General features: G+C 38.3%; 1 protein-coding gene and 1 long non-coding RNA gene across 3 annotated transcripts in view; one reads left to right on the top strand and one right to left on the bottom strand.

The window, feature by feature from the left end:
• GPC3 (glypican 3) overlaps positions 1–18212 on the bottom strand; it is a 371347-nt gene that overhangs the window by 60516 nt on the left and 292619 nt on the right. The window lies entirely within an intron of this gene.
• Positions 119–16038, top strand: LOC116661836. The gene is made up of 3 exons (XR_004317821.1): positions 119–229; positions 8905–8907; positions 16005–16038. It is a non-coding gene; the product is annotated as an uncharacterized LOC116661836 (long non-coding RNA).

Raw genomic sequence — 18212 nt, 5'->3', positions numbered from 1 at the left:
ACAGGCTGCTATTCATTTGTTTTTTTTCACTGTGCAGCCTGGTGTTGGGATTGGTGACTCTGGTGGCCAGCTGGGCTGCTTTCTCCACAGTGGCTTTGCAGTTCTTGGAGGAGACACTGAGCAATCTAGCACAGTAAGATTTGTTGCACATCAGCAGCACTTCAAGCTCCTTGACGCTGTGGACCAGGAACTTGCGAAAGCCGCTGGGCAGCATGTGCTTTGTTTTCTTGTTGCTCCCATAACTGATACTGGGCACCAAGATCTGGCCCTTGAATCTCCTGTGCACCCTGTTGTCAATGCCTCTGGGTTCAACCAGTACCGCTTAATTTGACATATCGGTCTGACTGGTGCCGGATGAACTTCTTGGTCCTCTTTTTGACGATCTTGGGCTTCACGAGGGGTCTGAGGGTGGCCATGATGCCGACTAGGAGACAGCTGCTGCTGCCTCTGTAGGTAGTACCGAGGAAGAGAGGGGCCCTTTGTCAGTTTTAAATCATGAAAAGCCTCAAGGATGAAATATAACTTTTCGCGGAAGGAAAACTTATTTCGAAGACATTTGTGAAATCCCACAGAACTGCCCGGTTTCCAAAAATATTGCCTCAGTTAGATGAGGGCCACTGACAGAGGGTCAGGGTCCCAGGGCTAGAGGATGCCAAGATACTGCATGTTCCCTCAGGGAACTGAGGTTGCCCAGACATAATGTGAGCACTGACTACTGTCCTAGTGTATAAATCTGATTCATTCCAAATAGATATTTTGTGGTTATACTTTTGGGAAATGAGAATTCTTGCCTCTAAAAATACCCTCTGTGTAGCAACCACAGCAGCTATGTCATCAAGCACAGGGCTTTAAGCGTCAGCCTCAGTGGCTGGAGGAGATGGTGAGGTATCTTCCAGAAGGCATCTGGTCCATCAAGGGTTAATGAGATGTCTCTAGTTTTCCTGTCAAAGCTTCCTTCCTTTAAAGACTAGGTCTAGATCAGGATTTAGAAAGAGGTTTTCAGTGAAGACTGTTTTCCTTCTCTAATGTACTATTTGGAAAATATGAATGAATTTTCAAATATGTTTCAGATAATTAAGGTGGCATTGTATTATTCTGAAGTGTAATAAATGGCCTGGTGAATCTGGTACAAATTAATTAGCTGAGACTTGATGAAAAACTAGATTCTGAGTTTCTAATTATTATTTCCTTGGAGGTCAGAGAGCTTCAAACCTTTCCGTTTCCAAGTTTTAGGTTATAGACTTCTAAGGGGGAAAATGGGCTGCTACAGGAAACAGGAAGCATGAATGATATTCGTTTAATATTCTTATCTAATCACATACTTTCAAAAGGTTGAAATAGAAGAAACAAAAGAATGATACCCTTGTATACTTTTTAGCCTTACTCCTTAAGTGAAGATTAACTAAAAAATACTTGGGTAATTCTTCTAAATATGGAAAACTGAGATGTGTCCTAAAACAGTGCTTTATGTGATGAATACAGCACTGAGGATGCTAGGACAACTGGCTCTTTCTAAATCCACCATGTATAGGTTTTGTAACGCTTGGGTCACAGAAGACAATTAGAGCATTGGAATTTTTTGACAGCCATTGACAACCCTAGCTGCATACTACAACTACTAAATGATTAAGTCCTTCCTTATCGAGGTGTAGTTTTCCTTTCCGTACCTGAGCGGCTTGAATGGAGTGGTCAAACAGTGGATGAAGGAATGTGAAATGGAACTGCTGCTATTCTCCAATAGTGAAGGAATTCGAGCCCTACTTTTTTGGCAACTGCTTAGAACAAGTGTTTTAAAGGAAATCACTGAACACTGCAGTGTAACTCAAGCTTGGCCATTAATACTTTGAATATATTCACGACCTTGTTGGAATCGCATGCTCAGTCAGTTGGTCTTTTAAGAAAATCACAGCCATGTTACATCTACTTCTTAGTGATAGTGATGATCATTCTCCCAATTTTGGCTTAGTCAATTCTACTTTCAGAAATTCCAGTTGCAGAATTTTCTGCTGGGTTGATTGTCTATACTTACAAATAATTTCTATTTGAAGTTTGGCTAAACTTCACTTTCACCTTTCATCCTCTAAATAAAACACTCACTAATTTAGTATATCTAAATGCTTGCCATCTGGGAGCATATCTTAGATTAATTTCACTTCCCCGAAGTTAAGCGTAGAGTTGGAGTCTACTACAGATACAATCATTTTCATTCCCATCTGGGTCTCTCTCATCATTGCTTCTTATTCTTAAGTTCCAAACCTCATCAAGCATTTCTCCTATTGGCTCTGCCTAGGAATCCATTCCTTAGATGGGTCCCTTGTTTTTCCTAGGAAGCTTATTAGAATTTAACCACAAGGTGTGGGAAGAGCAGCATGTAACCAAGTCCAACTAACTTGTGCTCAGTGTTGGGCAGAGCTTGATTCTGTGCTCTTTTGTCGACGTGTATGTCCTAGAGATTATGGTGAAATTTTTTTTTCCGCTGGCCTTCTTTGGTGGATGGGGTGTGCGTATTTTGCTTACTCCTAGGACTGGAGGGCTTGGTTGGCTGTCTTACCTGGACTCCTGCCCTATCCCACAAAACTATTTGGTGATGATGGTAGTGATAGAGTGGCAGGCATAGGACAATATGAGTGTGGGAGGCGAAAAGCATAGCTTATAACAGGCTGCAGCCAACACACATTTATAGTTTCATTTTTCTTTGTTTCTCTTCACTGAGCTCAGTAGGTAAGAATGTCTTTACCAGTTCTAACATGGGCTTCTTCACCATCATCTGAGACTCCTTTTAGTCATATTCAATTAACATTTTGTTAAATAAATACCTGTTTCCCTCCCCCACAATGTTTAAACTCTTTTGATATACCAGGTAATATGCACACATTCTGAACACCATGTTTGTTCAAGATACTTCTGGATACAGCCATGGTAATTTTAATCTTTGAAGAAATTAACTTGCATGCCCTTCCTAGATGCAACAGGTAAGGAGATATTTGGAAAGCAGAGAACCTACTTCCCAGAGAATGATGGCCAATATGAGAAATGGAGATATTGGATGTATTAAGCATCTAGAAGTTTCCAGCACCATATTCAACATGTTACTAAAGGAATTGGGTCATAGACTTAAAATGGTAAGTGAGTTAGAAAGGACTTGAGAGAATATATGGTCCAATCCCATTTTACAGATGAGCACAGCAAGCCCACCCAGACAATCGTTGGCAGAGCTTTTCAACACACCAGTGCTACAAGTGATGCTAGCTTTCTGCCGAATCCTTGGGGATATCACCAGAGAATCAGTTGAGGGCAGGTCTGATAAGAGAGAGGCAAAGGGACTTGAGAGTTGCAAAATGTCTTTAGGTCCAGGAAGCAGGGGGCAATAAGCTTCTTCCTGGATCCTTAGCCAAACCTGGTCAAATCACAGCCTAGGAAGAGGACAGCATGGCCCCTGAGAACAGGTGGCAACCAATTGCCAGGTTGGCATGAGTAAGAGTTGGCAATAGAACATGGAGCCTGCCCTCAAGAAATATATAGTCCACAAGGAGCTCTTCTCTAGAAGATTTGAAAAGTAGTGGAATAAAACCTTACAAAGGCCTCATCCTGTCCACTCCTGATTAGGTGGATAAATCCACCTGCCAAAGTATAGGTACTTCCTTATTTTGTCCCATTTATCTCTTCCTGTCTATTCCCAAGAAATTCTAGTTGGAAACATCTTAAGAGAGGCTTAATCATACTGAAATCCTTGCATTCAATTAAACATAATTCTGTTTTGTTTCCTACTCTCTTTACTTATACACATTTAAGCATTTGATCCATTTTGTTAAAACAAATGGTGAATTCCTAAGTTACGGTGGCTTTCAACTAAACTGAAGTTTCCAATACGTTGCTGTCCCAAAAATTAAATTTGGTGGGGTGGTTATAATTTATACATCTTTAAATAGCAACTATATTTAAGGACTACCCTGACATTTCATTTGGTCCACATCTTGTGTTTTCATGTTTCCAGAAAGAAACAGGAACACATACAGTGTAACCATCAGAGAAGTTGTATGTAACGATTCCACAAGTTTGAACTGAAATCCAACATCATCATCTGTGAGTTAACAGTGCAGAGACCTTCTACTATAAATGTACCACCACAACATCAGGGACAAAGTGCCCAACAAATTCACACTTAGGTACTCACACTTCTCCAGATACCTTAAGTAATGGAAAATAAATTTATAAACTGCCTCAGTTAGTAATATAAACCGAGGGGGCCACAGGGGTTTTCAGGAGGCTGTTGTTGCTACTAATCAAGTTTTTCTTCTTCCCAAAGCATGTCCCTACTCTACCTCACCCCAGCTTGACTTCTGTGTCTTATTCTAGTTACAACAGCCAGAAATAGTCATAAGTAAATAAGATTTATTTTCCGTCAACTCAACTGGGAAAATGGTTCCTTCACTTTTGTCATTAAGACAATACAGGCCAAGCATTCACACTTAGAAATACTGCCTTGCTTTTAGAGGAGGACACTCATTCACTGTATTGATTTGTGAAATTCCACTTTCTAGCTCTATGCTAAATAATTATCCAAACCTATTATTTCTCACAGCTCTGTGTTTAAACTCAAAGACAAAGAGAATCATGAAAGCAGTGAAAGAAGCAATTCATCACATGTAAGTAATACTCAACAGGATCAACAGCCCATTTCTCATCAAAAACCAAGAAGCCCAGAGGCAGTGGGGTAACATATTCAAAACATTGAAAGAAAAAGAAAATCAACCAAGAATTCCATACTGGGCAAAACTGTCCTTCAAAAAATGAAGCAGAAATTAAGACATTCCCAGACACACCAAAGCTAAAGGAATTTGTCACTGTTAGACATGCGTTGTGAGAAATGCTAAAGGGAACCCTTTCAGCCAAAATGAAAGGATGCCAGACAGTAACCCAAAAGCTACAGAAAGAAATGAGAAAAACTAGTAAAGGTAACTCCATAGGTAATTATTATTACTTTTGTATTTTTGCTTAATAAATATTTTTTCCTATTGCTTTTAAAGGACAATTACATAAAGCAATAATTATAAATATATGTGGATGGGCTTATAAAGATATATATAAACTGTATAACAACAACAGCACAAAGAAGGGGAGGGGGAACAAAGCCATACAGTAGCCATGTTAAATTGGTATTAATCCAAACTAGATTGTTATAAATCAAGATGTTAATTGTAATCCACAGGGCAACCACTAATAAAATAATTTTTAAAACATAATAAAATAAATGGCAAAAGAATTAAACGATAAACCAGAAAACATTTTATGCAAAAGAAGCCAGTAATGGAGGAATAGAGGGAAAAAAGATACATAAGATATATAGAAAAGAAATAGCAAAATGACCAATGTAAATCCTATTACATCAGTAATTACATCAGCTGTAAATGGATTAAGCTGTCCTAAGGGCAGATCTTAATTATATGCTGCCTATAGGAAATATACTTCACATTCAACAACAAGAATAGTTTGAAAGTAAAAAGATGGAAAAATATACCATGCAAACAGTAACTAAAACAGAACTAGAGTGGCCATACTAATATCAGACAAGATATATTTTCAGACAAAAGTTGGTACTATAGACAAAGAATGGCACTTTTCAAAAGATTGAGGGTCAATACCAATCATTTACAATGATAAATGTATATGCACCTAACAACAGAGCTTGAAAAGACATGAAGCAGAAACTGACAGAATTGAAAGGAAAATAGGCAATTTAAAAATAACAACTTTATATATATCAATACCCCATTTTTAATCATGGATAGCGCAACTAGACAGAATATTAATAGGAAATAAAAGACTTAAACAACACTGTAAACTATTTAGTGCTGAGGAAACTGAATATCTACATACAAAAGAATAATTTTTGACCCCTATCTCATACCACACACAAAAATTAACTCAAAGTGGACTGAAGGCCAAAATGAAGAGTTAAAACTATAAAGCTCTTAGGAAAAGACACAGGGGTAAATCTTTGTGAACTTGGCTGATGCAAAAGCATGAGTGACAAAGGAAAAAGATAGATAAGCTGAACTTCATCAAAATGAAAATTACGTGCATCAAAATATGCCATTAAAAAAGTGAAAAGACAACTCATAGACTTCAAACATTTTTTTGTCACATATCTGATAGAGGTCTTGTATCCAGAATATGGAAAGAACTCTTGTAAGTCAAAAATGAAAGGACAACCCAATTTTAAAAATGCAAAGAGAATCTGAATAAACATCTAAAGAAGATATAGAAGTGGCCGATGAAAAGATATTCAACATCATGAGTCATTAGTGAAATGAAAATCAAAACCACAGTGAGATATCGCTTCACAACCACTAAGATGGCAATAATAATAATAATCACAAAATAACAAGTGTTAGGCTATGGAAAATGGGGGATCCTCATACAATGTTGGTGGGAATGTAAAATGGTACAGCTATTGTCAAAACAGTTTGGTATTTCTTCAATAAGTTAAATTATTACATATAGCTTAATGAAATTATATATATAATATATATAATTATATATGATAAATATAAAATTATCATATGATCCAGCAATTCCACTCCTAGGTATATACACAAAAGAATTGAAGTCAAGGACTCCAACAGATACCTGTACACAAATGTTTATAGCAGTATTCATAATAGTCAAAAGGTAGGAACAACCCAAATGCCCATCAATGGATCAATGGATACACAAAATGTGGTATATCTGCACAATGGAATATTATTCAGCCATAAAAAAGAATGAAGTATTGCTGCACACTGCAACATGGATGAACCTTGAAAACATTATGCTGAGTGAAAGAAGCTAGTCAAAAGGACCACAGAGTATATGATGCTATTTATATAAAAAATTCAGAATAGGTGAATTCATAGAAATGGAACACAGTTTAGTGGTTGCCAGGGGCTAGGGGAGGGGAGAATGGGAAGTGACTGCTAATAGGTATGGGGTTTCTTTTTTGGGGTGATGAAAATGTTCTGGAACCAGATAGTGGTGATGGTTGCAAAACTTGGTCAATTTACTAATAACTAGTAGATCATATATTTTAATATGGTAAATTTTATCATATGTGTATTTTATCTCAATAAAAAGCGAAAAAAGGGAACCAACCACTGGAAGATTTTACCACCCCAAGATATAATTCCTATTGTTGGCATTAAAGAGGTTATTGAAAAATTCTACTCTTTAAAGATATGAGTTGGTGTCTCCTCCTGTGAAAAGGTATTTTCTTGGAATAATTTTAAGGAAAAATCTTTATTTTATTTTTCTATTTCAACATGCCTAAAAACTAAAATAACAGCATGTCAATTATCTTATTACATCAAAGTCTCAGGATACAGACTGGCTTTCAGTTCTCGTTCAGACTGTGCAAAGTGAGTCATGCAAGAAGGGCCATCAAGGTGCAGTGTAGCTTGTTCTGATACAGCAGGGGCCTGCACATGAAGAAACACTGGAAAAAAGCATTTAGTAAATACTTGTCATTTGGCTGAATTCTTGAGGTAGAAAATCAAAATGATTCCTAAACCATGAATACTATATTGGAAGGTTATGGTTTCCTGGGGGAGGTAAATTCACTCCTACTGTTAACAGTAGTAGGGCTGTGTGAATGACTCCCTGGATACCAAGTGGGAAACTTGGCATATGTGGTTGTTATATTTCTGAAATTTCCATCACATTTCCGGCTTCATCTTACAAGAGAAATATTGCCATCTGATGTTTTTGAACATGGCTACCCTCTTTCCTTTATGGTGCTGGCTTTCTGTCTGATAAGCCCAAATTCAACAAAGGCCTACTTCTAAACCTGACTGGATTATTCAAAGGCTTATCGGTTCTAATCCACAGGTACCTTAGGACACCACATGTAATATTTTGGAGCCTATTTTCACAAAAGCAGAAAAATGGCAAATTTGAAATACATTCCAAGTATGTAAAGAGAAGCAAATGATTCTGTGGGCAATCTCTCTATGGGGAAATGGAGGCTGCCTCCCTGGGCTCTGAGTTAACATAGTGCCTTGTGGGCAACGGCTGTAGTAGTACAATGCTTACCAAGCCATTCATTCTCTTAATGAAAGAGCTGCCTAGGCTTCCTGCTTGCACCACTGCACCTTTTGGGGGGGGGTAATTAGGTTTGTTTATTGTTTGTTTGTTTTTTTAACAGAGGTACTGGGGATTGAACCCAGGACCTCGTGCATGCTAAGCATGTGCTCTACCACTGAGCTATACCCTCCCGCCAACTGCACCTTTTTGACATCAGTCCAATCACACCAGGAGCCTGGAGTCTAGGACAGAGGGAGAATATGGCTTAAGTTTATCTTCCATTAAGTTTGACTTTGAGGGTTGATGGTTTAGGCATTTTAACAATCCTTAACTCCATCCTTACGGCCACTGTTGTTACTGTTGTTTATAACTTTTCCATTTGAAGTTGTTGTATAGCTAAAGTTTAGGTATCTTAAAATAACTAGACTGTACCTATTTCAACATTTGCATTCATAAACCAATGGGGGTGTTAATGTAGTCGATGGCTTCTCCCAAGAAACTATTGAAACCGGCATGTCTCAATTCTGACTATTCTAATGTACTAAGAATCACTGAAGAGAACAATGAAATAAACCACTGGTTGACATCAGAACTGTCATCCTAATAATTAGTTGATTGCTGACAGCTTTTCAACTGGTGAATAGCATATGGCCTTAAATACAAACACACCAATATGTTAATTAGCAAGTGAATATGATCATTATCAAAAAGTATCCCCCTTATTTTTTTTAGCAACACACATTTTATCTCTTTTATATTTCAACCAAACTTTCCCAAGTCAACTATTTCCTGGTTTTTATTTAGCTACATAGTCTGTGTATCATTTACAAACAGGGTGTGTCATAGAGAGTTCCTATAAAACTTAGTAATTCACAATAACAATTCCCTTCAGAATCTGAATAAATCTGCTATGGGCATCTGCGCAAATCAAAGCCACCAAGTAATTCCGGTGGATATATCTGACCTAATTGCTATATGTTTACACATAAAACAAAATGTCACATTATAGTTGACTGTACATTCTTACATGCTGTGAACACTGATTTATTTCAGGTTTTAAGTTTCACGCTCAGCCTACAAATTGTATTCCCTAAGAGAAATTGCATTCTGGCGTTCAAATAAAAACCCCTGTTATTTGCTTGTCTAATAAATTATAAACAAGTGTGACTTGGAGTCATAGCTATATTGGGCCCTTACAGATAATCTTCTAATGGGGTAGCCTAGTATATTGCAAGGAACAGTCAGGTGTTCTCAGCTCTACCACTCTCTGGGCCTTGGTTTCCCCATATATACAAGGAGGGAGTTAAACTGCATAAGTTCTAAGTCTTGCCTAGCTCTGACAGTCTATGATTTTTTGAGATCACTAAGGAGAGGAAAAGGGGAAATTACTTTGGAATGATTCTTTGTGAAAGAGAGTTGAGTGTTGAGGGCTCAGGATTTGGATTTTTTTTTTTTTTTTTTTTGGTGGCGATGCACGGAAATCTGATCTAACTCCAACTTCAACACAGTAAGAAATAATTGCTAATCAAATGTTAATAAAATGCTTACAGGCTTTAGGTCTGGAAAAATCATTTTAAACACTTAGAAAAACAATCAGGAATGTCAGCTGTTTTTTCACCTGCTCCTAGAGGAAATTCTTGGCTTTTAACCATGACATCCTCCTTTAACTCAACTATAGTACATTTAAACCTACTAGCAACCTCTCGTTTTGAATTACATATGAAGATATTTAACCCGGAGAATTATCTTTCCCTTGACCGGAATCCTGTCATCCAAAGTTTCCAGCACTGCATTAAAGTTCTTACTTGGAAGCGCCTGCTCTCTATACTGGAATGACTGGATGCCTTAATGAAGTCATGAAACTTTACAATTAGATAGCAAAGATTGTTCCCCCTTAAAAATCACTTTCTAAATTTCATGGCCTCGTCTCTCAATTGCCAAAATGCAAGGCTGACCTTGCAGGCAGGCAGAAGAGTTGGCTGTTGACAAGCAGAGATCTGAGAGGTGCTATGGGGCTCTGTGCCCCCAAATCTTTTCCTTCTTGAGCACTTGGGGGGCTTGACATTCTATCTCTAGACATATTTCTTTGGGATAAACATTGATCATCCCATGTGTCTTCTTGAAATAAAATGTCTGTTGGAGAGGTAAGAGGTTAAATCACCAACATTTTATAATAACATTTCCTAAGGTGAATTCCTGAATATACTTTCCCTAGTTCCACAATACTTTGGAAAAAGAGATCCATGGTCAGTTAAGTTGGGAAAACTCTCTATGTTACATCTCTTCTTGGAGAGGATAATGCACATTAGCATAGCAGAGGTTCTACGTCTTGCTGTAAACAAACTAAATTAATTTTGTTCAATCTACTGTTTCCTTATTTGAGCATATGGAATGCTTTTGAAAAAATTTTAAATTGTGGTAAAATACACATAACATAAAATTAACCACCTTAACCATTTTTCAATGTATAAGTTCAGTTGTGTTAATGTATGCTCACATGGCTGTGCAACCAATCTCCAGATCATTTTCGTCTTGCAAAACTGAAACTCTGTATCCATTAAATAATAACTTCCCACCACCCCCCCAGCCCCTGGCAACCACCATTCTACTTTCTGTCTCTAATTCATGTAAGTATAATCATACAGAATCTGTCCTTTTGTGGCTTATTTCACCCAGCATAATGTCTTCAAGGTTCATCCATGTTGTAGCAAGGGAGAGGATTTCCTTCTAGCTTGAATAGTATTTCACTGCATGTACACACCACATTTGGTTTATCTGTTCATCCACTGGTGGACACTTGGGGTGTCCACCTCTTGGCTATTGTAATAATGGTGCTATAAACATAGGTGTACCGATATCTTTTTGAGATTTTGCTTTCAATTCTTTGGGGTATATACCCAGAAATGGAATTGCTGTATCATATGGTAATTTTGCTTTTAACTTTTTGAGGAATCACTGTATTGTTTTCCACAGTGGTTGCACCATTCTACATTCCCACCAACAGTGCACAAGGGTCCCAATTTCTCCACGTTCTTGCCAACATTTGTTATTTTCTGTTTTTATTGATAGTAAGCATCCCAAAAGATGGTATCTCATTGCGGTTTTGATTTGCATTTCCCTAATGATTAATGATTTTGAGCATCTTTTCATATGCCTGCTGGAGGGCTGCTTTAAAAAAATCATATCAATTAAAGTCTGGGGAACACACTTCGGGACATACTGCTAGAGCGAATGAATGATAACGATTGCTTTTCAGGATAGAGGAGTTTTTGTCTGTTTATTTTAAAAGAAGTTAACATTTACTAGTTTGAAAGCAACACAATATACAGTATATGTCCAAACAGTGGTTATCTCTGGATAATAGGATTAGGAGTAGATTAATTTATTTTTCATTTATCTGTAATTTCTAAATTTCTACAATGAACCTGTATTATGTAATTTTTTAAGTTTCATATAGTTGATGATAAATAAATCGGGTGCCAGTATTGTGCTAGTTGCTTTGGCCATAGCATTTAGCTTCTAGTGATCCTTCCCTTCTTACAACTCTTATGTTTTTGTGCTCGATTTAGCAGTTTCTTAAGTTCTAATTTGTATATTTTCTAGTTGTTCCCTATGTGTGAATACTGACTGCTTCACAACTTACAAGCTCTTTAGGGGAAGAGACAGCGTTTTCTATTTCTTTTGCATACTCCAGTAACAATAGCCATATTTTCCAACCCAACGAAGGCATATCATCTAGCAAAGGATGGGGGTGTGTGTGTGTGTGTGTGTACACGTGTGTGAATGCTATATCTGAGTATGTGAGGCAGTTTGGGAGTCTTCATATGGATACAAAAATACTGAAATTCTGGTGCATTTTCAGTGATTTATGAGTCAAGACAGACAAAATGTTTAAAAATGTTCCTTGAATGACGCAGAACTGTTACCCAAACTCCTATAATAAAACATTCTTAAAACCTTAGGGGCCACTGAATATTATAAAAGTTAAAAAATTATTTTCCCAGTAATATAGACATTAGTATTCTCATTTCTTCATTTAATTTTTTGACAATACTTTGACCCTACAACTTAGGATTTTGTTAATTAAACATTGTTTAGTTGGTTTTATGTAAACTGATTTGTTCCCAAAATAATCTCCAATCAGAATATGCCATTTCATCTATTAGATTTCCTCTTCTCAACAGATGTTCTGAGTCCTCATTGTTTCCAGATTACAATCAGGTTGTCCATAATACAGAGACCCAGACATCTGGGCTGAGGGAAAATGGGCAAAACCATTCAATCAGGTAAAGGAGGAAATCCTTCCTGAAAGTTTGTCCAGCAGCCATTCCCACAAGTGATATCCTGAAGGTGTTGGTCTGGGCTTTGCCACAATTCTGATACACAAAACCAGAGTGGACCTTAAAGCTTGGCTGCCTGATGTAGTGGAAAGAGTAGAGGATTAGGAGCCAGACCTGGGGTCAAAACTCAGCTCTACCAGCTTACTAACTGATTATACTTGTACAAGCCACTTCCTTAATCAGAGTCACATCTGTAAAAAGCAGATAATAAAAGTGCAGTCATCTTTCTGGATCCACGGAGTATTGGCTCTAGGATCCCATGTGGATGCCAAGATCCTTGGGTGCTCAAGTCCCTTATATAAAATTGTGTAGTATTTGCATACAACTTATGCACATCTTCCTATATACTTTAAATCATCTATAGATTACTTAGAATACTGAATACAATGTAAATAGTTGTAAATATAAAATAAATGCTTTATAAATAGTTGCCCATGCACAGCAAATTCAAGCTTTGCTTTTTGGCACTTCCTGGAATTTTTTTTCTGAGTACTTTCGATTTAAGGTTGGTTGTATCCACGGATGCAGAACCTGAAGATACAGAAGGCTGACTGTAGCACCTCATAGAGCAACTGTGAGGGATCAATGAGATCAGACAAGTGAAAGCATTCCGTAACATGTCACACAATGTAACTTAAGATAACTTTATCTCTGCTCTGGAGCAGAGAAACTCTAGTCTCACCAAACTTAGAGGATTATCAATGTCTTCAGAAATTCTGTTTAAACCAGTGAATTACTTATAGACCATTTCCATCCTCTATTTATTCAAAACAAAACAAATATAAACAACCCCCCCAAAACAACTACAAAGGAAAACATAGGCTAATTAATAGTAGTAGGGAGGAGTACAAAACTTTCCCACCATAGTCACATTCTTTCCACTTCTCCCCCTTTATTTAAACTATATAATATCCATGCAAAATGATAATCCACTTCATCAAAGAAGATATACAAGTGGCCAAAAAACACAGAAAAAGATGTTTACTATCATGATTTGGTAGGGAAATGCAAATTAAAACCACAATGAGATACTATTACCTATCCACCGGAAAGTCTGTACTCAAAGAATGACAATACCAAGTGTTGCATCTGATGTGGACAAATTAGAACCCTTATACATTGCTTGAGGGAATAGAAAATGGTACGACGACTTTAGGAAACAGTTTATCAGTTTCTTAAAAAGTTAAATGTATATTTATCATATGACCCTCCTTGGTACTTACCCAAAAGAAATTAAAACATATGTCCACACAAAGACTTTTTAAGTGAATGTTCATAGCAGCATTATTTATAGTAGTCCAAATCTGGAAATGATCCAAATGCCCATCAACTGGTGAATGGATAAGCACAATGTGGTATATATCCAGACACGGAAATACTACTCAGCAATAAAATGTTGATACATGCTACAACATATATGAACCTCAAAACGTTATGCTAAGTGAAAAAAGGTAGACACGGAAGACCAGATCTTGTATAATTCAAAGTCACCACAAACAGGAATGGAGGAACTCGTTGGGCTGATGGAAATGTTCCGAATTGGATTGGGGTGATGGTCGCACGATTGTATACATTTACTAAAATTCTTCAGACTGTATGTACATTTCTAATGGGTGAATTTTATGAAATGTAAATTATATCTCAATAAAGTGATTAAAAATATCTTCGCAAAGATGGGAGAAATACTAGTCAATGCAACAAGGGAGGAACTCAACCTTGGATGAAAATGCCTGCCGTTAGAGTCAAAACCCAATAGGAAGCCTGCAATGTCTTACCAGACTCCTTCCTTATCCTAGCTGGGAAACACATTAACCACACGAAGTGCAAGTTGACACTTTGTAAAACTCTCAATTACTACTCCTCTGAAATCTCTTTTCCGTGCTCATGCCTTTCACTTTTATCAGTATTTGTTTTACATTATGTTGTCCTCGAGGAAATGTGTTTCTTTGCTCAGTTCCTACATACTTCTTTCCTCTATAGCACGTGTGAGCGCTCTTCTCTACCTCTCACCTATGCCACACTCATCCCTCTTACAGCCAATATTTCACAGCAATGAATTTATATTGGAACAGACAGATCCCATCAAATAAACGAACTACTTACTTGTAGAATTAGTCACTTCCAACATATACTCACCCTTTTATGGATGCAAAATACCATTATTTATCTAATAATGCAGGAGTGATCAGAAAATGAATATGGGCCAGCCAGACAGTCCTTATTTGAGTTATTCTGTGAGGACTGGAGGCCTCCGGGATAGAGCCGAAGGCAGAAGTACCCAAAAGGAGTCTTTGACACCAAAGTGACCACTGAAAGCATCTCCATTTGTGGTACAATGCCATCAGATAAGATAAGGAAGTCTATTTTAGAAAGCTTTCTATTTTTTAAAACAATTAACATTTTGAAATTGTGGTCCTAACCTTCAGGTGTCAAAAATACCTGGGATTTCCAGAATCCTCAAAAATTCTAGTAACTCAATGTTTAAAATGTAACCTAAGAAGGTATGTCACATCCATGACTCATTCATCACACCACAACCAAGATGCTCAGTAAGCTATGGGATGCTGCAAAGAGGAAAGAATTTGGAGTCAGAAGACCTGGATTCTTATCTCCTCTGCTTCCTCCACTTGCTAGAAGTGAAACTTCAGGCAGATCCCTGAACCTCATTAATCCCTCATTCCTAGCCTATAAAATTAGGATAACAGTAGTATCTACCCCACAGGCTTATGGGAATTAAACATGTTTGTATATATAAAAACCACTTTGTAAACTGCAGAGACCCGTGCCAATAGAAGCTATCTATTTTTCAGAAAAGTCCAAAATTCTTTATATATTATTCTGAACTTAGACAGGGCACCCCCCCAAGATTACTTTTGAAAAACACTGTTTTCATTTCCCTATCTCGAAGGGGTCTTGTTGACCCTTAGCATATCTGGCCTTGCATATGGCCGTTTCTTTCTCTGCTGTACACATTAACGGTGAGTCTGCACAGTGTTTGGATCTGTTTCTTGCACTTACACTTCCTGGCTCACAAAAGAAAAAAAACGCTGTCGATCCCACATTTCTCTTGCACCACTTCTCCCAAGGGATTTCCATGTGCATTCCCCGCTGGGTGAAATGCAATTGCTGTTTAATAGCACATAGCACATAGCAACACTACATAAGAGTCTAAGACAGGATGCGAGAGAGGCAGTATTGTATGCAGCTGAAAGAACAAGGGAAGCCCATGTCAACAGATGCAATTACCAGATGTGAACTTTGGCCAAACAGGTCAGGGCAAACACTCCTTTAAGAAGTGCCACGGGATCTTTGATGCCCCCACTGCAACCTTGGCATCACATCTTATGCAAAATGGAATCTTCTGGAGCCCTGACCCTTTGCTGTTACATCAAATTCAGTTTTGAGTGGGGGTTGAGGGTGACTTACATGGTCTCACTAGCAGATCTCCCCTTGCTATTCACAAGGTAGGCTCTCTGGAAAATTCACTTCTAAATAAGAACGTGGTATTATTTGGAGTGATTTAAAGGGATGACAGCTGGAGTGGATCTGGACACAAGCCACAATTTAACACTCCTTCCCCAAGTGGCTGCCTCTCCCCCAACCCAGTGGGAAGAGCAATTGTACTCCAGTCCCACACAAACTTGGAATGAGCCAATTGTCCTTATTTTGTTTTCACTTTGACATTTACTTCCTTTCCAATACAAGGCAGGTGCACTGGTCCTTGTAGTATAGGGCAGTGGAAATGTACTGGGAAGAATGAGGCTCTAAAAGGCAGCAGATGCCTTAGCCAACCAGATCCAAAGGAGAGCAAGGAAGTTGAGCCTTAGTAAATTACACTCTCCCCAGGGCTTCCTCTCTAAGGCCATCCAGGAGGACTTGCATAATGGTGTCCAGAAAGGAACTCTACTGGGGGCCACATTAATTCATCTAAGGATTATCTTTCAAGTCTATGAAATTCTTAGAGGCAAAATAATAAGGATGTATAAGCACCTGGTTCTGAAAATGAGTCATTACTAAATAGTTTAATTGCATCTATTTTCAATATAGCAGGAAGTTGTCAAATACATATGTGCTCATACATGATGAGAAGGGTTTTTGTCCCCTAGGGAGTCTCTATGTGGGTCAGACAACTTCCTATTCCCACACCTTTCCAGAAGCAAAGAAGGAATCTGGCCTGCTTGCTTATTCCATTCCGTACTATGAGGTGCTACTTTAAAAATGTGAACAGGTCCTTTATTCCTGATAAAACAGGAGAAAAACCAATCATTTGGAATTTATGATCAGTTAATTTTCTCATTCTCCAACCTCAAAATGAATTGCTTGTTCTTTCACTTGCCAATCTTTTCTCCTCTGTCCCCTTTATTCCCAACCACCAGTGTTGATGAATGAAATTTGTTCGTAGTTTGTGGCAGTGTTTGTGTAGGAAGGAGGTGATATTTGAAGTGGAGGTGGGGGATACACCAAGGCTCCAAGTTGGCCTCAGAAACAATAAATCATCAATAATATATCTTGTGCTTTCCCGCTTTCACTCCTCAGCATGGTGCCCAGGCATATTGTACCATACGATGTGTGCTGTTTTCTACCATAGGTCTATATGAATGCCTGGCCTCTTCATTGGATTGTGGACCCTCAAAGAGTAGAGGCTGCGTTCTAATATTGTCCCCAAGGGACCTGGCTCCATAGGGATGGTACTGTTTGGAATTTTTTTTTCTTTCCTTTTCTTTTCTTTTCTCTTCTTTTCTTTGCTTTTCTGGCTCTTAACTCAGGTTTATAACCACCCAAGGCAAACTTCCACTGAGTTCCCCAACTCTCACCATTCTCTCCAGGTACCTTCACTAATCCCCTTTCTCCAGATACGCCATCCAGTTTCACAGCTCCGTGCTTTACCCGTACTATCTCTTAGCCTTGAGTCATCACCTCTTAAAATTCTATTTATCCTCCAGGAATCATCTTATGTCATTTCCTTCAGAGATTCTCCTCCAGTTCCCACAGTCGAATCTATTTGTTTTATCTGTGCTCCCACAACACTTTGTTTGGACCCGTCTTCAAATCTCAATCACGTTCTGCCTTGTATTGTAATTATTTGCGTCTCTGTCTGTCTCCTCTATGAGATCAACGGCTTTTTGAGGGTGGAGCTGTGTCTGATTCATATTTGTGCCTCTCCAGATTCCCAGGGCCTAGCTGAGTGCCTGGCACTCAGGGGCTGAATAAACAATAAACATTTAGAATAGGAGCCCAAGTACTCTGTGTTGATTTATTGAACTGTCTGTATGTCTTCTAGCTGGTAATCAAGGAGCCTGGCACAGACCATAAACCCAATACAGAACACAGAACATCTGTGTTGGAATAACTCCCCAAATTTTTAAATGCCAATCTTTTGGAAATTTGTTTAAATTCTTTTGCTTGCACGAAACCTTTGTAGGCTTGGCAGTTAATAGAAAAAAAAAATCACTGACTTACCTCCAAGAGTTTTAGCCACAGAACATTTTGCAGACAGACCATTAAGAATGAGAGCTTCTGTTCAGGCAGTACTGGTTCATTTCTGACACAGAAAGTTATTTCTGGTCATAGTGTTAGCGCACAGATTATTTTTCGCTTTTCTCAACACAGTCACACCCTGCACAAATACCCCTTTTTGGAGAGTCTGCCTTTCTGAGGGTCCCAAATAAGAGGAACCTCTGCTGGAGTGCAATCTGGTGATGCCCTCTCCCCATCGGCCTATCAGAAGCTGGGTTGGGGGTCTCCCTGCAGGCTGATCTTGCCTTGGCCACCAGAAGCTCCAAATAAATGACCTAACATCCTTCTCTAGAAAAC

This window comes from Camelus ferus, chromosome X, assembly GCF_009834535.1.
Source record: "Camelus ferus isolate YT-003-E chromosome X, BCGSAC_Cfer_1.0, whole genome shotgun sequence".
Taxonomy (NCBI): domain Eukaryota; kingdom Metazoa; phylum Chordata; class Mammalia; order Artiodactyla; family Camelidae; genus Camelus; species Camelus ferus.
The sequence above is the reverse complement of the archived record's forward strand: the minus strand, read 5'-3'. Positions and strand labels throughout refer to the sequence as shown.